Below are 22,437 nucleotides of genomic sequence, written 5' to 3' on the forward strand. Positions count from 1 at the left end.
TGCTTTGTTTATATTTTAACCAATACTAAAAACTTTAATAGTTACTAATTTTAATTTTAATCTTAATCTTTGCCAAATGATTAGGTAAAAAAAGTTATCTTTAAATTTGCATTCTTTGTTTACTAGAGAAATTGTCTGGTTTTATTGCTTTTTGCTGTCTGTATTTCTTCTTTCATATAAAATATCTTTTTCATATAAAATTTCAGGGCTTATGGATCCAAGGTCAGAGGCAGGAGAGTGGAGCACGAGGTAACAGAAACTTTTCAGAGTGAAAAGGAATGGTCCTGTGCAGTAAACAAGACAAAATTGACTCTGGAGACATCATTATTTTAATTTTATTAAGGTTCTTGTCACCCCAATAATTGAAAGGCAACTGCAGATAGAATATTAGATTTTGACAGGCTATCAAATTAGATTTTGTTGTCTCTGTGTGAAACTTAGAAATAATATAATACAGAATTTGAAAGGCATTTAAAAATAGCATTTACATAATTAGATTTTATGAGTACATCTGCAAATAACCACATCAGCCTTGTCCATTTTTTCCAGTGATCTCAAAATAATGTCCAATATTATTTTTATGTCTTGTAATGAAAAAAGCTGAAACTGCAGGAAGATAAATAAGCCTTGCAAGTTCACAGCAAGTCAATATGAAGGTCAAGAGTAAAATTAATTTTCTTTCTGTCATTATGGCCCAAAGTCTCCAAATCCCCTGTGAGTTTTTTTTATTTATTAGGAATTTAAGTGTTTCCGAGATGAAAGCCTTCAGCCCAAGAATTGTTAGTTAAAACACAAACAAAAACATGAGCGCTGCAAGTTTCTAAAGTGTTGAAAGCAAAGTGTTTTAATGCTAAAATCCTTGACATTTTAAAGGCTCGGCAGCCAAGCCTACTGAAAGCCAACTAACATGCAAATTATAACAATTTGTTTCTCTCAGGCCTTGGCAGGCGTCTTCTGGTGCCAGAAGTAGAGTGAGATATTTGAGATTCAAACCCTTTGGAAACTTGTATAAATTAGAGCTAGATTCCTGGTGGAAAAACATCCTTAAATCCGCTTTCCTGTTCCTTCCCCTCCCTGACTGGACTTCATGAGCCATTTTTGGGTCAGTGTAGAGGGTTCAGCTGTGAGAAGCATCCATTCAGTTGCTCAGGTTGCCGTTTGCAGCCTAGCGCTGCAGCTTGGGGAATCCTGTGTCTTCCTCCTCTGTTGGCATCCTTCTTCCTATGTTGGTTTTTTTTTTTAAGAAAATTTATTTTTCCTTTTGTTTTTAAAATATTTGTTTAATTCATTAAAATATTTTAAAGGGAATGGAGAGAAGGAGAGGGAGAAGGAGAGAAGGAGAGAAGGAGAGAGGGAGAGAGGGAGAGAGGGAGAGTGAGTTTCATTCACTTCTGTAGTTCCTGAATGCTACAACCATCAGGTCTGGACCAATCCAAGACCAGGAGCTGGGAACTTCAGCTGGGTCTCCCACGTGAGAGGCAGAGACTTGGTGCTTGAGCCAGCACCTGCTACCTCCTTTGTGCTTTAGCAGGAAGCTGAATCAGAAGCAAAGGCAGAGGCAAAACTCAACCCAGGTACTCCAGTATGCAATGTGAGCAAACCAAATGGTGGCTTAACCCACTGTCCCACAGCACCCAGCCCTGTACATTGTTTACACACAGTTTTATTGTCAGTCTTTAAAGAGGGAGGATGAGCGGCGGTGGACCGATACCAATTGTGCTCTCAAACTCCAGCTCCCATTTTGGAATCATGTTCTTTGCTTGAAAACAACTACGTAAGCACCTTGGGCATTCGCGGGGGTGGGGGGCAGGGTGTGATGCGGAACATGTTGAGTTCTTTCAAGGAAGGTAGCCCTATTGGTGTGGAAGACAAGACTGTGCTACAGCGTTCTCTTTGTTTTGCCGCCCCTCCTCCAACACCAGGTGAATTTGCTGGAGGATAATGCAGGTTTGCAGGGGTTAGGAAAGCCTGTCCCATTCCATTTCACAGCCTGTCTCCTCCCTTCACCATCTCAAACTCAGGGTTTTGGGAGACTTGGGCATCAATCTAGAGTTAGGACAAAACAAGAGAGCTGGAAACCATCTTGGAAAGTGAACAACTCTGTAGGGGTGGAGAAATCTTTTCTCATCCATCACTAGGTTCCTGACTGGGGCCCCTGTAACAAAAGGCAGATTAGCAAGAGAGAAGCATGCTGATGTATGTAATGCCAATTTTATGTGACAAGGGAGACTTCAGAAATGAAGACTTAAAGAAATAGGGAAGCCTGTGTGTTTTCGTGCTTATGTTTGATGGAGAGTGGACGGCTGTGCGGAAGTGCAATTGGACAGAGGGGTCTGATAAACTAGCAATAAACTGCAGGGAACCTTATCAAGACCTGCTGGATTGGAGTCCTCTCTCTTTCCTGTGTCCTCTGGGATAAGGACTCTCCTTTCCTTGGGGGATACTGTGAGCGCATCTACAGTGAAGGTTTGATGATCTGCATCAGGGAAGAAGGTTGGGTGGAAGGTGGGAGAAGCCTTCTGTCTTCTGCTGTTGCCTTAAATGCCAGGGTCCCATCCTGTGGGATAGTGTACCCTGAGTTGCATCAACAGTGTAGTTTTGACATCAAGGAAAACAAAACAAGACATAAAACCCTGGGCATGAGATCTTGACCCTGGATTTCTCGCTTTCCCCCTTCTTTCCTGTGGAGGCTACATGGGATCCTGACAACAAGGCAGCTCCTAGTGAAACTCCCCAGCGATGAAGAAGTCACTAGTGATGGAAAACCCTCAGCCAGTGGCGGGCTGCCTCAGCTCTGTGTCCCCCAGGCTGTAATCCACGCTGAAGCAGTAGTCAGCTTCCAGCTGTCCGCCTCGCCCATTGCTCCCTCGTGGTCTATTTTAATAAACCTAACTCTGCTCGCGCCTCTCTCTGTTCTGCTGGCGATGGCCCCAATGGTTGGCTCACGCCACACTCCCACCCTCCCACCCTTCCACCCTCCTTCTCTTGAGCACCTGTTGTATGCTCACATGCTTTGAGAATGTAGCAATGAAAAAAAAAAGTGGTTTTTTTTTTTTTTTTGTTTTTTGTTTTTCTGAGAAGCTTGAACCAGTGGGAGGAGAGGCAGAAAAGATTTCCGATATTGGCAAGTGCCATTAAGCACATAGAAAGGAAGTGAAGGACTAAACGCCTCAATAGGAAGCAGCTTCAGAGAAGAGAATCCCTACGTAGGTGCTGGTTGAGCTGAAACCTCAAGGAAGAAAAAGAGCCAGCTAAGAAGACAAGCTGAGGGAAGCTGGAGAGAGCTCACGCTGTTCGTTCCGCAGAATCGGAGCCAAACAAGAGGCTGATGTGTTTGAGGAGGAGGGCACGGCGGCAAGGCAGAACACGGAGGGAGGCATGGCAGGAGCCTGGAGCTGGAGGCAGCAGCTAGACCACGCCAAGCCTTCTGGGCTACAGTCACAGTTCAGATCCTATTCTAAGAGTGACGGAGGCTGTTGAAGGCTTCAAAGCACGCAGGAAGTGATTTAGGCTTTCAGAAGCTCTTTCTGACCGTTCTTGGGAGAGTGGAAGCAGCGGGCTTGGTTAGAAAGTGATTGCTTAGGAGGCCAAGAAAAGCTGGTGACTTTATTCAACGGGAGGCAGTGGAGGTGACAAAAAGATTTCGTGGAGATAGAGCTCTGCCGTGACTTGCTCCTGCATTAGTGATGGGGGTGAGGGGTGGGGGCAGGCCAGGATGGCTGGGAGGGATCTGGACCTCAAGCATACGGCCTGGGTGGTGCTGACATTTACTGAGGTAAGGACATTCAAGGGCGGGAGCGGTCTTCCATGTCTTACCACTGAAGCACCTGTGAGCTGGCTGAGTGCCAAGCAAGCAGTGGCATAGGTAAATCCAGAACACACGTGGGGTCTCTGGGCAGGAGAGCGAGGGGGCACGTAAAGCCACAGGAAACGACAGGGAGGAGCCCAAGTCCTTGATGTTGTGGCATTTACCTACCAGGCGGCACCAAAGAGGCCGGCAAGGCATTTGGGCAGTAGAGTAGGAAGAAATTCAAGGAGAGTTTTAAGAAGCGATCAACTGTGTTGAAAGTTGAGAGAATGAGCACCTGGGTGACTTTGAGTAAATCACTGCGTCTGTCTATACCAAATTCCTCTCCTCATCTGTAAATTGCGGACAGAAATAGCACTGCATTTACAGTGTCATTGGGAGTATTAAAAAGCACAATGTATGTGATGTTCTGTGGGTCTGGCATGCAGTAAGTGCTAATGGTAGCTATTATTAGTCTATTGCTGCTGAGTTCTGAAATCTATAAGCGGAAATATAAACACGGGGGAAGTACATACATTTACCAGAAAAGTTCTGAATAACAGATATTCCGTTTTATCACATCTTGCAAATCATTCTTTAATGTTCCTTTTAGTCTTTCTGTCTTTTTAGCTCTTCCAGAGTCAGGGCTTAAGATAGGAGAATTCCTTATTCTCTGGATAGTCAAAAGTTGCTATGACAACTGGCTGCAAATGAAAGTCCTCTGCTTTATTTATTTATCCGAGAGTGATGTGCTGTAGAAAGAGGGACATACGATTGTCACAGACGTTGCCTTACAAGCTTTAGAGAGAGGACATGCAAGGGTCGTGTTCACTCCCATACTGTAAGTTCCCTTTATTATTTAGATATAATTTACCATCCTTTTTCCACAAAGTATTTCCATAAATATTCAGACATGTAAAATTGAAGCCATTTAAAGAAAATAAATCAGGGGGCCGGCACCGTGGCTCACTAGGCTAATCCTCCGCCTGTGGCACCAGCACTCCGGGTTCTAGTCCTGGCTGGGGCGTCGGATTCTGTCCCAGCTGCTCCTCTTCCAGGCCAGCTCTCTGCTGTGGCCTGGGAAGGCAGTGGAGGATGGCCCAAGTGCTTGGGCCCTGCACCCGCATGGGAGACCAGGAGGAAGCACCTGGCTCCTGGATTCGGATCGGCGCAGTGCGCCGGCCATAGTGGCCATTTGGAGGGTGAACCAATGGCAAAAAGGAAGACCTTTCTCTCTGTCTCTCTCTCTCTCTCACTAACTCTGCCTGTCCAAAAAAAAAAAAAAAAAAAAAAAAAAAAAAAAAAAAAAAATCAGGGGCCAACTTTTTGGCATAGCGGGTTAAGCCTCTGCCTGCAGTGCCAGTATCCCATATGACCGCCAGCTATTCCACTTACAATCCAGCTCTCTGCTATGGCCTGGGGAAGCAGCAGAGGATGGCTCAAGTGCCTGGGCTCCTGCACCCACATGGGAGACCCACATGAAGCTCCTGGCTCCTGGCTTTGGCCTGGCCCAGCTCTGACATTTGTGGCCATTTGGGGAGTGAACCAGCAGATGGAAGATGTCTCTTTTTCCACCCCTACCCACCCACCAGCTCATAACTCTGCCTTTCAAATAAATAAAAGAAATCAGAAGAATAAATACTATTTGGAAGAAAAGAATATACAGTAATGTATAACAAAATAGAATTATTCATATTGTGCAATAAATTTGACTCGAGTGGTTTGGAATTAAAAAAAAAACATAATGGTTTAAGGAATTCTCAGAAGTCTGCTTTAAAGGTCACAGATAAGTTCATTAGGAAAGAGAGTCTGATATGTATGTTTCTACTCTGTAATAGAAAGAGGCCATTATCTGCATACAATTTTAGAGTTTATGAAAAATTCTATACCTTACAGAAGTGGTAGAATAAATATTCTAATTTTTTGGCCCCAAAACCACACAACAGAATATCACAGATAGTGAACTTGAATCACTGATATTTTTCCAACATAGAAAACATTACTTTATTGATAGCCAAAAAATATAACCATTTCATGAATCTTTTAATGCCCTTCTCCTACTACTACACCAAAAGATAAATTCCGTAGTTGCAGTTTTCAAAAATCATGTGCAATTTAACATTCACAAAAGTAAATAAAATTTGTAAATTAAAAAAAAATCTGTAAAATAACATCCATGGAACCATCCCCAAACTCAAGAAATGGACACCCTGGAATGCTAGAACAACAGTCCTCAAACTTTGTGTTCTCAGGACTCTTTATTGCTTTTTTTTTTTTAAGATTTATTTATTTATTTATTTGAAAGGCAGAGTTACAGAGAAGCAGAGGCAAAGAGAGAGAGAGAGAGAGAGAGAGAGAGAGAGAGATCTTCCCTGGAGCTAGGCCTTTTCAAAGCCAGAAGCTTCTTCTGGGTTTCCCTGTGGGTGCAGGGCCCAAGGACTTGGGCTATCATCTGCTACTTTCCCAGGCCATAGCAGTAGCCTGATTGGAAGTGGAGCAGCTGGGACTCAAGCTGGTGCCTATATGGGATGTTGGCACTGTAGGTGGTGGCTTTACCTGCTATGCCACAGTGCTGACCCCCTAATGTTGTGTTTTCATTTTCATCCATTTCAAGGAATTTTTTTATTTTCCCTTCTGATTTCTTCTATGACCCACTGTTCATTCAGGCGTGTGTTTTTAAGTCTCCATGTATTTGTATATTTTCTAGAGTTTCTTTTATTGTATATTTCCAGTTTCACTGCATTGTGGTCAGAAAAGATATATGCTATGTTTTCAGTTGTTAAAAATTTGTTGAGACTTATTTTATGGCCTACTATATGGTCTATGCCAGAGAAAGTTCCGTGTGCTGATGAGATGAATGTGTGTTCTGCATCTGAGGGATGAAATGTTCCATAGATACCTATTAGGCCCATTTGGCCTATAATGTCAATTAGCTCTGCTGTTTATTGATTTTTGTCTGGTTAATCTGTCCATTGATGAAAGTCGGATGTTGAAGTTCCCATTATTATGGTATTGTAGCTTATGTCTCCCTTTAGATCCATTAACATTTGAGTTACAAAACTGGGTGCCCTAGAATTGGTGCATATATATTTACTATAGTCAAGTCTTATTGAATTGATCCCTTAATCATTACGTAATGACCTTCTTTGTCTCTTTTAACAGTTTTACACTTTGTTTGCTGTGAGTCTAGGTACTCCTGACTACTTTTGATATCCGTTTGCATGGAATAGCTTTTTCCACCTTTTCACTTTCAGGCTGTGTGTATCTTTGTTGGAGAAGCGTATTTCTTGCAGGCAGCTACAGATGGGTCTGGTATGTTTTTTAAAAATCCATTCAGCCAGTCTGTATCTTTTAATTGGAGAATTAAGTTCATTTATATTCATTAGTAATTGATGGCTTGGTTTTACGATTTTTCCATAAATATGCCTATTGTGTCCTTTGCCTCTCCTGTGTTTGTTTACTGGGAGGTTTTCTACCTTCACATCTTTTTCCCATGCTTATTTTTCTGTTTCTTTGTGTGGTGCATCCTTAAGTGTCATTTGTAAGGCTGGCTGGGTAGTGACAAGTTGTTTCTTGGAAGGTCTTTATTTCACTCACTGGTAAAGTATTTTAGATTGACAGTTTCTTTTTTTTTCTTTTAGGACTTAGACTATATCTCTCGATTATGTCCTGGCCTGTAGGGTTTCTGTGCAGAAATCTGCTGTACATCTGATGGGAGTTCCTTTAAATGTGATCTGGCATTTCTCTTTTGCAAATTTTAGGGAATTCTCTTGTATTTTACATTTGAAATTTTGACTGTGATGTGTCCTGGTGAAAATCTTTCTGATCATGCCTATTTGGGGTTCTATGCACTTTCTATATTTTGATGTCCACATTCTTCTCCAAGTTGGGGAAATTTCCTGCTATGTTTTCACTGAATAGTTTTCTAAGCCACTCTTTTTTCTGTACCTTCAGGAACTCCTAAGTCTCATATATTTGGTCATTTGATGGTATTTCATAGATTGCACTGTTTTCCATCTTTCTAATTTTTTCTGTTGTTTTTGTCTGACTGATATATTTCAGAAGTTCTGTCTTCTAGATCGTATATTCTTTCTGCTGCCTTACCAAATCCGTTAAGGCTTTCCATGGTATTTTTTGACTTGTTGAATACTTAATTTCTAATATTTATTTTTTGGGACCTCTGTAGAATTTCTCATCCATGTCATGTACTGATTTCTTCCTTATTTCATTGAAAGGTTCCTCTGTGTTTTTAAGTCACCTTATAATTGTTCTTTTTGAGTTTTTTTTTCAGGCATTTTGTCAGTCTCCCCTTCTTCACAGCCCAGTATTAATGTATTCTTGTCTCCTTCTGGGAGAGTCATTGCCTTCCTGGTTCATGTTTCTACATTGATTTTTGGACATCTAAGGGATACGTTGTTACTATCTCCTACAGAGGATTTTTTTTTCTTTTTCTTTTTTTAGTCAAAGGCATTATTCCTGGAAATGTGCTTCTGGGGGCCAGTGCTGTAGTACAGTGGGTTAAAGCCCTGGCCTGTAGCACTGGCATCCCATATGGGCACCAGTTCGAGTCCTAGCTGCTCTGCTTCCAATCTAGCTCTCTGCTATGGCCTGGGAAAGCAGCAGAAGATGACCCAAGTCCTTGGGCCCCTGTACCCACGTGGGAGACCCAGAAGAAGCTCCTGGCTCCTGGCTTTGGATCAGCTCAGCTCCGGCCATTGCAGTCATTTGGGGAGTGAACCAGCAGATGGAAGTCTCTGTCTCTCTGTCTCTCTCTCTCTCTCTCTCTCATGTGCACTCTCGCTCTCTTGCTCTGCCTCTCTATAGCTCTGTCAAATAAATAAAATAAATCTTTAAAAAAATAGAATGTGCTTTTGGGGCTCAGTGGAGTGCCTCAGGGTTATAATTCATTTTCAGGAGTGTGTGCTGGGTGGGACCCAGGAGCTTTGGCCACTGTTTGTGCATGGGGCAAGAATCCAGTGTGACACGCAAATCAGGCATGCTGGAGCACCTCTGGCTACAGCCATGGGGGAAGAGGATGTTAGAGCCAGTTTGTGTTCATAGTCCCAGCTCTTCTCTGTGCCTATGTGAACCAGCTGTTTCACAGCCTGGAGTGAGCTCACAGGGCCAGTGGAGTTCATCTACTCAGACGCACACACCATTTAGAACCCTGACACCTCCAGTGTACAGGGAGCTCTGGGTCTCTGCATCCAGACTGGGTGTTTGCACAGGATCCTAGTCACAACCTGCAGCCTCTCAGCCCCATGGCCTACGCCCAGAACTCCCACAGTCACAGGATGGAGGGGTATTGCTGGCTACCCTGCACTCCACCCCATCCCATCCCTGTCGTGGCCATCTCTGTCAGCAGGGGGCCTGCCTGCTGCTCCCTGAATCAGGATAGAATTCAACTGCAAACTCCATCATAGCAAATGAAGCCTGAGCTCTGGAGGGGGAGAGGGGGGAGGCAACATGGCCTTCCTTCATGGGACAAAGTAGTCACCGAGACCCCCACCAGCTCTGCAGGCCAGACTCATAGCCAGTGGGGACCGTGGAATTCGCCCTTAATTAAAGCTGTCAGTGGTGGGGGCAGCAGCAGCTTCCTCTCACCTTACACTGGCTGGATGGCGCTTCCTAGCCTGGAGCGCGGCGTAGATGCAGGAGTGGCTGATGCAGCCGGTGGTAGTGGAGCTGTCTCTGTTGCATTCTGTCCATTCTCCACTGAACATTTCTCTCAATCAGCCCCTGGGATTTTTGGATTTGGGATTTTTAATTCATTCCAGTCATGATTCATTACAATGCTTAAATTATGTCGTCTTTGGCCAGATGGAGCTTTTTTGGAATCAGCTATTGAGTTCTTCTGAAATAACCGTAACAGTGTCTCGTGAGTTCCTTACTTTCAAGTAAAAGATATTTCAAGCTCATCTTACATGTTTCCTGCCCTAATCCTAGAGTCAACTACTTCTCAAAGGAGCCTTGGTTCCTTTTATTGGGAAATGGTTTTAGAGACCATAACCTAGGTGGTACAGAGAATCATTGCTACAGTACTGATTATTGTCCCTCTTCCTTTTCAATGGGAAGAGCTAGGAAATGCTTACTTTAAAAGAGAAAATTAGATATTTAGAACACACTAATGCTTTCAGTTTAAATGGAAGGCTACAAGAATTTTATTTTGATTTTTTATTTGTGTATCTTTGCTTTTACATTGACATTCTTGGTTCCTTCATGATAACATAATACTTTTATTTAATTTATTCACATAAAATAATTTCAAAATAGTACTAGTATTAATAAAAAAGGTAACTGAATAAAACTCAAGTTTATAGTATTTCTCCCTTCCATTCTTATATTAAAAAGAACTACTGTATACTATGTTTTATACCTTGCTTTTAACCTTTTTGATTTAATAATATAATCCCAGAATTGTCCCACAACAGTATTTGAAGATAATAATCCTTTTACACAGCTGTGTATTATTCCATTGTATGGATCAGTTACAATGTGTTCAAAACAATCACCAATGAACATTTGGACTGAAAGATGTCTTATATTACAAATATTTCTGTAATGGATATCCTTCTATATTAATTGTGTATTTTATCATACTCTCTTTGGGGTAGATTTATAGGAGTGACATTTTAGTTCAAAGGTAAATGACCTTTTAATTTTGCTAGTTTTTGCTGAATTCTCCCTGTAGAAAAATAGTAGCATTTTGTATGCCTACCAACATGTGTGAAAATTTCACCTTTTAAAATGAATAACATTGGACTTTAGAGAAAACCATATGCAAAGTAACACTGTTGGCATTTTTCTTTATGTTTTCATTTTGAAATACTAAGGAGATATATTAATAGATATATGTATATTTTTGTGTCTATATATAATGAGACAGGCATATTATTTTGGTGACTCAATTATTAGGGCATTGTTGCTGCAAGTGATGTAATTTTTCAAATTTGCAAAAACGACAAGTAATGTTTAAATAACAAACTACAATTTTTTCTTGATTAACATGGCATTTTCCAGTTCTGGAAAATTTAGTATCTGTTATAACCACACTAAATTTTTGTTTATACTTGAACTAGATTAGGTTTTATGGAACAGATGTTTGGCATAGTGTTTAAGAATGCTGCTTGTGGGACCAGCATTTTGGCATTAGACAGTAAAGCCACTGACCATAACAAAAGCATCCCATTTAGGAACAAGTTCAAGTCTGGCTGCTCCACTTCCAGCCCAGCTCCCTGCTAATGGTCTGGGAAAAGCAATGGAAGATGGCCAAGTACCAGGGCCCCTGCTACACATATAGGAAACCTAGAAGAAGCTTCTGGCTCCTGGCTTTAGCCTGACCCAGTGCCAGACCTTGTAGCCATGTGGGGAGTGAACCAGCAGATGGAAGATATTCCTCCACCCCCTGCCCTGCCCTGTTAGTCTTTCAAACAATATATATATATATATATATATATATATACACATATATATATATATTTTATTTTACTTTATTTTTTTTTGACAGAGTGGATAGTGAGAGAGAGAGAGAAAGGTCTTCCTTTTTGCCGTTGGTTTACCCTCTAATGGCCGCTGCGGCCGGCGCATCTTGCTGATCCAAAGCCGGGAGCCAGGTGCTTCTCCTGGTCTCCCATGGGGTGCAGGGCCCAAGCACTTGGGCCATCCTCCACTGCCTTCCCGGGCCATAGCAGAGAGCTGGCCTGGAAGAGGGGCAACCGGGATAGAATCCGGCGCCCCGACCAGGACTAGAACCCGGTGTGCCGGTGCCGCAAGGCGGAGGATTAGCCTGTTAAGCCACGGCGCCGGCTATATATATATATATATATATATATATATAAAGAATGCTGCTTGGGATGCCTGCATCCAATATGGAGTGCCTGGGTTCAAGTCCTGGCTCCACTCCCAATTTTTTTTTTTAAGACTGTTTATTTTAGAGGTAGAGTTACAGAGAGAGAGAGAGAGAGGGAGAGACACAGAGAGAGAGAGGGAGAGACAGAGAGAAAAAGATCTTTCATCTGCTAGTTCACTCCCCAAATGGCCACAATGGCCAGGGCTGGGCCAGGCCAAAGTCAGGAGCCTCAAACTCTTTATTGATCCTCCCAACCAGGGGCCCAAGTAATTAGGCCATCTTCTGCTGGTTTCCCAGGCACAAAAGCAGGGAATTAGATGGGAAATGGAGCAGCCAGGACTCAAACAGGCACTCATATGGGATGCTGGCATCACAGTTGGCAGATTAACCCACTGCACCACAATGCTGGCCCCTCAACTCCCAATTCTAACCCAAAATGTGCACCTTTTGAGGCAGCAGGTAATGTCTCAAGTAGTTGGGTCCTTGTGGGAGACCCGGATTGAGTTTCTAGCTCCCACGCATCCCAGCAGATGAGAGATCTCTTTTTTATATATCTCATTCTGTCTCTGCCTCTTAAATAAATAAAATGAAAAACAGATTAGATTTTAGATACACATAATTGTAAAGTTTTTAAAAATGGGTTATTTATTTGAAAGGCAGAATTTAGAGAGAGTAAGGAAGAGACAATGAGAGATCTTTCACTTGCTGGTTTACTTCCCAAATGGCTGCAAAACCGGGCAGGGCTTGGCCAGGCTGAAGCCAGAAACCTGGAACTCTATCCAGGTCTCCCACATAGGTGGCAGGGGCCCAAGGACTTGGGCCATCTTCTGCTGCTTTCCCTCGTGCATTAGCAGGGAGCTGGATCAGAAGCAGAGCAGCTGGGACTTGAATTAGCAACCATATGGGATGCCAGCATCACAGGCGACTTAACCCATTGTGCTGCAATACTTGCCTCAATTTTTTTAACTACAAGTATCTACTTGGAATAGGAACATTGTGGGGGTTACTGGGCAATTCTTGGTTAGGTGAGAGTGTCTCTGTGACAGCTCGTTGATAAAGGTAGGAGTCAGGTCCTTCCTGCGCAGTGTGGACTCTACCACGCAGCCTTGTTCTGGGGATTCTGCGCAGGCATGGCTGAGACTCAGAGCTGCACTGCAGCCTTGGATTCTTCCAGTCACCCTTCCTTCCTGCACAGGAAGAGGCTCTTCCTTCCTATTCTTCTCTCACCTCTTGATCCTTGCCAGTTCCCTCAATGCAGCTCTTAAAAAGCCAATTTTGTCTTGGTGTCTCTATTGCAGAAGACTCAGCCTGACAGCTACTCCTGGGAGAGACCTCAGAAGGCAGAGGTTAAGACAGAGTTTAGGGGGTGCATCCCTTACCAGCCAGGTGACAAAGATGACACCATCCCGAATAGAATGCAGGGCACAGATTGCCTTTGACCCAAGGGGGAGGCTCAAGTGCTGAAGATTCCACAGGTGGTGACATGGGATAAAGTTCCCAGTGTGGTGGACATCCTTGCCTGTGTCATGATTTGGACGTATGAAAACTGTAGGGAGCAGTGCTTTTCATGGGCAGTGGTGTTGGCTGGTTATTCCTGAGCTATATTGCTGCCCTGCAGAGAAAGGAGAAACTGAGGGCTGTTTATAAACAGTTAAAGCGTAAGTGTGAGAACCAAAAGCTTCTCTTGGAGCTTACAGAAAGCTGGTACAAGTTGGCCATTCTACCTATTAGAGGCATCTATTAAGAGTGCTACTTAAGGGCTGGTGTAATGGGTTATGCTGCCACCTACAATGCCAGCATCCCACACGGGCACTGGTTCTTGTCCCGGCCGCTCCACTTCTGATTCAGCTCCCTGCTAATGTGCCTGGGAAAGCAGCAGAAAGCTCATTTGCTTGCATTCTGCACCAATGTGGGAAACCTGAAAGAAGCTCCAGGCTTCAGCCTGGCCAGGACCTGGCTGTTGTGGCCACTTGGGGAGTAAATCAGTGAATGGAAGATTCTCTCTCTCTTGCTCTGTCTTTTGCGCTCGCTCTCTCTCTCTCTCTCTCTCTCTCTCTCTCTGTCTGCCTTTCAAATAAATGAAATCTTATTTTTAAAAAAGAAGCAGCTACTGGTCAAGTAAATAAAGAAATACAGCATTTGTTAATAGTGAAATGATGAGTTCAAACAAAAAAAATGTGAAATGTGAAAAACTGCTTACAACTCAGGCACAGGATTGCAGCCAATCAACTGGAAATATGGTTAGGTGTGATGCTAACATGTGAACCAAAATTAAGTTAACAATGTGTTGGGGACCCGCTGAATAAGAAGTCAATGAGGTAGATTTGTGATAAGATTATTGAACTTGTAGGCCAAGTGGAGCCATTTCTGTTAAATTCTAAGGCAGTCCTTCCTGAGAACATAAAATTTAAAAGATGTGATGATGTTTCCTTGAGACTTCCAAAATGGCTTTAAGGAAAAATGTGTTGCAGCTTAGTCAGCAATATAAATACTCAGGCAGCCTGAGAAGTTCATTCATCTTGTTTTCCATGCTGGATCTCAGTTCCCAAGCCTCATCTCCTGAAACTCGTGATTGTGTCCAACTTTAACCCAATTGCAAAAAAAGAGTTGTGGGGTGGGGGAGTACATCAAAAGGGTCCCCTTGGCATGTCTCAGATATTATTGTTTACGTCATCTTGTTTTCTTGCTTTACAAACAAAGATTTCTGAGTGTGATTTTTATTTTGCAGAGAGGGAGAGGGAGAGAGAGAGACTGACAGACTGACAGCTGGTCTGACAGCCTCTAGTTAGCTGACAGTGTCCTGGTGCCGTGTCTTGTCTTGGGGATTCACCCAGCATTTATGCTACTGCTTTCCCTGCCCTGAACTGCTTGGCAACAGTGGCTGAGTGCAGCAATGCTATTAGAGCCAGGCCATACATGATCAAAGTGGGACCTCTCACATGGTCAGTCCTCGCTCCGAGGCTCCCTCTTGGCCTGGCCAAGATTTTCTCAGAGGTATGCTGTAGCCTAAGGTTCTCCCCACCTGATCACCCTTCTTCTTATGACAGGGGTGTTGTGTCTGTGTCAGTTTGCTGCTTCTCCCCCGTAACAGCCATTTCCCCCAATCTCTTGCATGTATAATTCTGTTTTGGTTTTTGTTTTCCAAAGTACTTTGAACTGATCTAGGTCCCTTTCTGTCTAGCGTCCCTGGTGGAACTGTCCCCTGAAACTTGGGGCAACAAATAACATCACCAAAGATTTCTGAAGTGCTTCCACTGAGCACCATTCACTTAGAGCTTAATCATCAAAATGACAAAATTTTCGAGCTGGAAAAGATCTTACAGATTAAATTAAGAAACAGAGACGTTTGTGACTTCCTCTACTTCTTCCCTTCCCTGCTTTCATTTATCTTTCCTTTTTCTGATTCAACTGAAACTGATTTGACTAGTGGGTTAATAGTATCGAAGAGGCTGTATAGTCCCAGAATTCGGAGAAAAATTTAGGCTGCAATCACTCTTTTAGAAGTGTAGCTAGAAAATTATCAGTATGTAGTGGATAGAAGTAGCCACTTATGCAACCTACCTTTTGAATTGGTCATGATTATATTGCTTTTGTGATTGGCGTCCTTTCCAAGTTTCCACCATGTCACATCCATGTATTCTCTGGATGACATTCTTTGAATGTGGAGGTACTGTATTCAGTAGCAGATGGCATTGTCAAAAAAATAATTTTAGTTGTTCAGTTGTTTGATAAGTTTGTGGCAGAGGTCATTTTTCACTGTTAATGTAACATTCATCTGTTTGATTCACTGGTTGCCTATCATGTGCCAATCATTAGATTAAGCACAGGGCATTCAATGGTGAGCAGTACTTTCCACTTCCCCTCCAAGAGCTCATTATCCAGGGCAGGCATTTGTAGTGGGGAGATAGCACCTCCAAGAGGGCAAAAAATAGTTTTGGGAGATTTTAAAAAAAAACCTTTGATATTACAATGGTTGTGGTCCTCCAAAAAGATGCAGTGCATAAACAGATATACAATATATCAGTGATTTAAGAGTTCATGGAGGTATGTATGGGTGGGGAGAACTAGGAAAAAGTTATCTAACTGGCTCCTCAGGGGATTCATTATGAAAATAAAGATGAGAAATATGGCTAGAGAAGAAAAAAGAAAGGATGAAAGAACAGGATGGAAAAGAAAACTAGAATGATGAAAGAGAAACAGGGAAAGAGGAGCAAAGAAATTGAAACATGAAGATACATGGACTTTTAAGACAAAAACAGTTTTGTCTACCACTAAGCCATATGACATATAACTTTTTTCCCTTGACATTCTGAAATACAAGCTTATTCCTTTTACATTATTTCTGGCTCTGGCAACAAAGCATTAAATATAGAAAGCAGTACTGGAATGCCTACTCTTTATTAAAAGAACTCCTATATCCTAAAACATTCTATTTCTAGCTCAAATACTCCACTTTTTCTCACTTAAAATCTAAACGTGTGAGACAATTTCCTTATTTCTTTCCTAAAGACTCCATTATTAAGGAGCTAGCATTGTGGCATAGTGATTAAAGCCACCACCTACAGCGCCGGCATTCATTGGTTCGAGTCTCAGGTGCTCCACTTCTGATCCAGCTCCCTGCTAGTGTGCCTGGGAAAGCAGTGGAAGATGGCCCCACTTCTTGGGCCCCTGCACCCATGTGGGAGACCCAGAAGAAGCTCCTGTCTCCTGACTTTGGTCTGGCCCAGCCCTAGCCATTATGGCCATTTGGGAGAGGGGGATGTGGAATAGTGGATAGAAGATTTCGTTCTGCCTCTCCCTCTCTGTAACTCTGCCTTTCAATTGAATAAAATAACTCCTAAAAACAAAACAAAACAAAACAAAACAAAACCCACACCATTGTTCCATTTATTTGCAATGTCAACCTTGTTAGATTGACGTATTGAAGCATTTATTTTACCGCAGTTGTTTATTTCATTTGTCATAGTAAATTAGCCCATTTTTTATTGAGCATACGTTAAGCTTTTCTATAGTTGGAATTTAACCCTCAAGACCACCACATACAGTTGAACCTCAGTATGCATGGGACTGATTTCAGGATTCCCCTACCACATAGATATTGAAATCTGTAGATGGTTGTAGATGGTTAAGTCCCTTATATAAAATGACATAGTATTTGAATCTAACCTACATAATCCTCCCATATACTTTGAATCATCTATATGTTACATGTAAATGCTATATAACTATAGGGAGCCTTCAAATAGTTCATGGAGAATCATACTGTGAAAAAACTACATAGATTTCAAGAATTTTTGCAACAAAATAAGCTTATCTTTTGATTCCATTATTAATGAACTTTTTGAAGTACCTCTGTAATTGTTATATTGTTTAGGAATAATGACAAGAAAAAAGTCTGTACATGTGTAGTACAGAGGCATTTTTCCCCCAGATATTTTCGACTGAATCTACAGTTGTGAAACCCCAGATAGGACTAAATTAACTTTCCTTTTCACTGAGTGGGTGCACCAAGGAACTTTCTGATAACTAGTCACATTTTGTGGGTATCTTGGTATCAGGATGAGAAATGACCTTGTGAACAGACATTAGTATTTCAGTGAACAGAAATGCTACTTTCTGTTAGGATTTTAAATATACCTATATATAAGTGTGTATATATATATATACATATATATATATTTGCGCCATAATATAGAAAATGCACATTTAGATGTTCAGTTTGATTAGTCTTGACAACTGCACACTCTTTGTAACTACCACTTGAAACAAAATGTAGGCCATTTCCATCATCTCACAGTTCCCTTGAGCTCCCTCCTGTTGCTGTCTGCTACAACGACTTGAATTTCATATAGCGCCAAACAGAATGTTCTCTGTTGAGCCTGGCTTCTCATGTTAATGAAAATTTTGTGAGATTTACTCATGTTGTCAGATGCATTGGCAGCTTGTTCATTTTTATTGCTGAGTTGTATTCCATTGCATGAATATATAATTTTCATATTTTATCTAAGCTCCTGTTGATGTACATTTAGGTTGGTACAGCTTTTGGTTATTATGAATGAGGTTGCCCTAAACATTTTTTGGTATAAGTTTACACTTGAACTTTTTCTCTTGAATAACCAAGTAAAATTGACATGAATAGGGTATATGAATGTTTTAACCATAAATTATCAAGCAGTTTTCTAAAGTATTTTACACACACATCAGCAATACATGAGTTACAACTCTTTCTCATCTTCACTGATAACTGGGCTGTTAAAATTTTGACTTTAGCCCCTTCAGGTGTGTGAAATGCATGGCATAAGTTTGCATTCCCTTGATAACTAAAGATTTTAAGCACTTTCCCTCCAATTTTTAAAATGTGTTAAAATACACATAAAATTTCTCTCTTTAGCATTTTCAAGTGCATAGTTCAGTAGTATTGGATATATTCATTTTATGCTATCATTACTATCTCCCATCTCTTTAATTTGTAAAGCTAAAACTACATATTAAACAACTCCCTGTTTTCTCCTCCTTCAACCTCTGGCAACCTCTATTCTACAGTCTGCCTGTATGATTTTTATTATTTCAAGTACCTCACTAAGTAGAATCATACAATGTCTTTGTGACTAGTTTATTTTACTTATGCGTCCTCAGGGTTCATCCACGTTGTGGCATGTCAGAATTTCCTTCCTTTGTAAAGCTGAATAGTATTCCATCGTATGTATTCATCATATTTTGCTTATCTAGTCATCTATGGATGGATGCCTGAGTTGTTTACATGTTTTAGCTATTTTGAATAATTCTAGGAACATGGTATACAGTATCTGAGACATTGTTTTCAATTTTTTTAGGTAAATATCCATCCAGAAGTGGAATTATTAGATCATAGGCAGTTCTGCTTTTGATTTTAAAAATATCTTTTGAGAGACAGAGACACTGATTCAACATCCCAAACATCTGCAATGGCTAGAGCTGGGCTGGGCCAAAGCCTGGAGCCAATAATGCAATCCAGATCTTTACAAGGGTTGCAGGAACCCAATTACTTGAGCCATCACTATGGTCTCCCATAGTCTACATTAGCAAGAAGCTTGGAGTCAGGAGCTCAAGTCAGAAACTGAATCTGGGAACTCAACATGAGGAAATTTGGTCTATAAATTGCTAAGCTAAATGTCTACCCCTATTTTTAAGTTTTTGAGGAATTGCCATACTGTTTTCTGTTTATTTTTTAAAAAATATTTATTTTATTTGAAAGAGTTACACAGAGAGAGAAGGAGAGGCAGAGAGCAAGAGGTCTTCCACCCGCTGGTTCACTCCCCAATTGGCCACAACAGCCGGAGCTGTGCTGATCTGAAGCCAAGAGGCAGGAGCTTCTTCTAGGTCACCCATGTGGGTGAAGGGGCCCAAGGACTTGAGTCATCTTATATTGCTTTCCTAGGTCATAGCAGAGAGCTAGATAAGAAGTGGAGTAGCTGGGTCTCGAACTGGTGCCCATATGGGATGCCAGCACTGCAGGTGGTAGCTTAATCTGCTACACCACAGCGCTGGCCCCTGCCATACTGTTTTCTATGACAGCCACTTTATATTACCATCAACGGTGTACCAGGGTTCCAATTTCTCTATATCTTTGCCAAAATTTATAATTTTTTGATTGTAGCCATCTTAATGGGTATTAGGTGTTACCTTACTATTTTATCTACATTTCCCCAATGATTAGTAAGTCTGAAACATCCTTACATGTCTACTGACAATTTCTATACCTTTTTTGGAAAAATGCTTGTTCAAGCTCTTCGCCTACTTTAAAATTATATTTTTTTCTTGCTGACTTTTGGGATTTCTCTATATATTCTGGATATTAATCCTTTCTCACGTATATTATTTGCAAATGTTTTCTCCTATGGGTTGCCTTTTTACTCTGTTGATCATGTCTTTTTATGCACAAAATTTGAAAATTTGTAATGCGATGAAATTTGTTTAACTTCTGTTGATTGGGCCTGTGATGTCATAACCAAGAAATTGTTGCCAAATGCAATGCCATGAAGATTTTTGTCTATGTTTTCTTCTAAAATTTTATAGTTTTAATACTTACATTTAGGTTTCCTAGCTATTTAGGTAAGGGTCTGATTTCAATGTACTGCTTGTGGAGATCGTTTTCCCAGCACTATTTATTTAAAAAAAAAATTTTTGTTTATTTGAAAGAGACACAGAGAGAGGAGAGACAGAGGTTTTCCATCTGCTCATTCATTCCCCAAATGGCCACAATGCCTGGAGCTGGGCTGGTCTGGAGTCAGGAGTCAGGAGCTTCTTCTGAGTCTCCCATGTGAGTGCAGGGGCCCAAGCACTTGGGTTATCCTCTGCTGCATTCCCAGGAGCATTAATAGGGAGCTGGGTAGGAAGTGGAGCAGCTAGGACTTGAACTGGCACCTATATGGGATTCTGGCACTGCAGACAGCAGCTTAACCTGCTGCACCACAGTGCTAGCTCCCCAGAACTATTAACTGAAAAGGCTCTTCTTTCCTCCGCTGAATGGTCTTTGCATCCTTGTCAAAAACCATCTGACCATACATAAGGGGGTTTATTTTTGGACAGTTTATTCTGTTCCACTCATCTGTCTGTCTGTAGAACAGCACCACAATTTTAATTAGAATAGTTTTGTAATAACTTTTGAAGTTATTTATTTGAAAGAGTTAGAGAGGTAGACACAGACGTCTTTCATCCCTGATTCACTCCCCAGATGGCTGCAATGGCTGGAGCTGCGCTGATCTGAAGCCAGGAGCCAGGAGCCTCCTCCAGGTCTCCCACACGGGTGCAGGGGCCCAATCACCTGGGCCATCTTGTGCTGCTTTCCCAGGCCATAGCAAAGAGCTGGATCAGAAGTGGAGCAGCAAAATCTATAATTCTTTAGAAGTCAGAAGGCTTTCTTCCCTTCCAAAAATTGGTATATTCTGCTCAGTTATCAAGTTTGAAAAGCTCTGTGTCACTGGGATCCCACCATAGTCCTTAGTGTTAAAGCAATATGTTAAACAATGGCCATGATCAACTCTGTGCTGTGGTATTGGCCCCTATATACAACTGGAGGAAGTGTGAATTTCATCATGTTGGTGAATTGTATTGTCATGATTTGTTTTTTAAGATTTATTTGAAAGGCAGAGGGAGGGAGGGAGGGAGGGAGAAAGAAAGGAGAGAGAGAGAGAGAGAGAGAGAAAGAGAAAATGAACGTGTCTTCCATCTGCTGGTTCACTCCCCAAATGGCCGCAGTGGCCAGAGCTGAGCTGATCCAAAGCTAGGAGCCAGGAGCCTGGAGCTTATTCCGGTCTCCCATGAAGGTATAGGGGCCCAAGGATTTGACCCATCTTCTACTGCTTTCCCATGCCACAGCAGAGAGCTGGATTGGAAGTGGAACAGCTGGGTCTTGAACTGGTGCCCACAGCACTGGCCCCGTCATGATTCTTTATAATTACTTCAGTGCCATGTTTGTTGGTCCTGGCTTCGTCTCTCTGGGGTGAAAACCAGAAATTCTCAGGATACCATGTATTTCCAGTATTGTAAAGTCTTGTAAAGCATACAAAGCACCACACTACCATCACTGTAGAAAGTGTGGCAGATGTGTATTGAAGATGGACCATCACTTCCCTTGGATCAACAATGTTTGTGGTTACCAAAGTCATGCTTTTTTAATACTGTTTCTGCTGTTAGCACTGCTAGGTTGTATCCATGCTTCTTTTTGTTATGACTGTGTACATACATCTTTCTAATTGGCTTTTCTTTGGGTGGAACACAGTGAAGACTGACAAGAGTACAGCCCAGAAGATCCTTTTCGGATTTTTCCCTTTGAATTAGCTGCATTTACTGACACCTTGTTTGCCTTAGGATTAACTTTAGGAACAACAATAGCTGTTGGGATGTTGCTTTTTTATTCAGATGAAGATAAAAAACAAACTTTTATTAACTCATGGATTGAAGAGAAGGTTAAAGATGGAATTCAATATTATCAGCTAGATGAAGTTCTGTTTTTCCTTATGATTTGGGACATGTATGGAAGAACTTCAAACAGGGCTTTATGTGATCAGGGGTCTATGAAGGAGATGGACTAGAGTAGCCAATAAGAGAGGGTTGTCACCAGTACAGCTTAACAATAGAACAGTTAAACAACAGGTAAGAGTCAGTTGTGTTTGCTAAAAAGTAATAGATTATAGTGATGCCTACTGTCCTTTGAATGAAAGAATCAAAACTTTCTTTATAAGCTCCTGAACTAAAGAGCCTTGAATATAGCGACAAAAAGGGTAGTTCATTTCAGCCAGGAGAGGTTTACAATACTGACTGTATGGAGACAAGCTTCTTGAGGATTCCTTTATAGAAGGTGTTTGAAGAATCAGAGGATGGTTCCCGAGAAACTGTGGAAAAGTGTCCCTGTAATGCGGAAACAGATCCAGCTCCGGAAGGCCAGAATAAAAACACACAGTCATGCTAACATGAAATTATTCTTTAAGGCTGCTTCATTATTTGAAAATTGTACATAATTAGTTAAAAATTATGCAGTGAGCCTACTTTGGTTAAGGTGTTTTTTTTTGCTCAAAAGTGTTCTAGTGCCATAATTTAAATATTACAGTTTTGAAATAGAAAAGCCATTTTGCATATATCTTTGAATTCCTATTCCTTTTTTAAAAAAAATATTTATTTGAAAGGGTTACATAGAGAAGGAGAGGCAAAGAGAGAGAGAGAGAATGAATCTTCCATCCACTGGTTCACTCCCCAATTGGCTACAACGGCCAGAACTGCGCTGATCCTGAGCCAGGAGCCAGGAGCTTCTTCCAGTTCTCCC

At 41.6% G+C, this 22,437-nt stretch overlaps 1 pseudogene; it reads left to right on the top strand.

Annotated features, from left to right (window-relative positions):
• Positions 1-3,715: 3,715 nt before the first annotated feature.
• Positions 3,716-22,086, top strand: LOC133767998 (palmitoyltransferase ZDHHC6-like; annotated as a pseudogene).
• The last annotated feature ends 351 nt before the right edge of the window (positions 22,087-22,437 follow it).

This window comes from Lepus europaeus, chromosome 10, assembly GCF_033115175.1.
Source record: "Lepus europaeus isolate LE1 chromosome 10, mLepTim1.pri, whole genome shotgun sequence".
Lineage (NCBI taxonomy): Eukaryota > Metazoa > Chordata > Mammalia > Lagomorpha > Leporidae > Lepus > Lepus europaeus.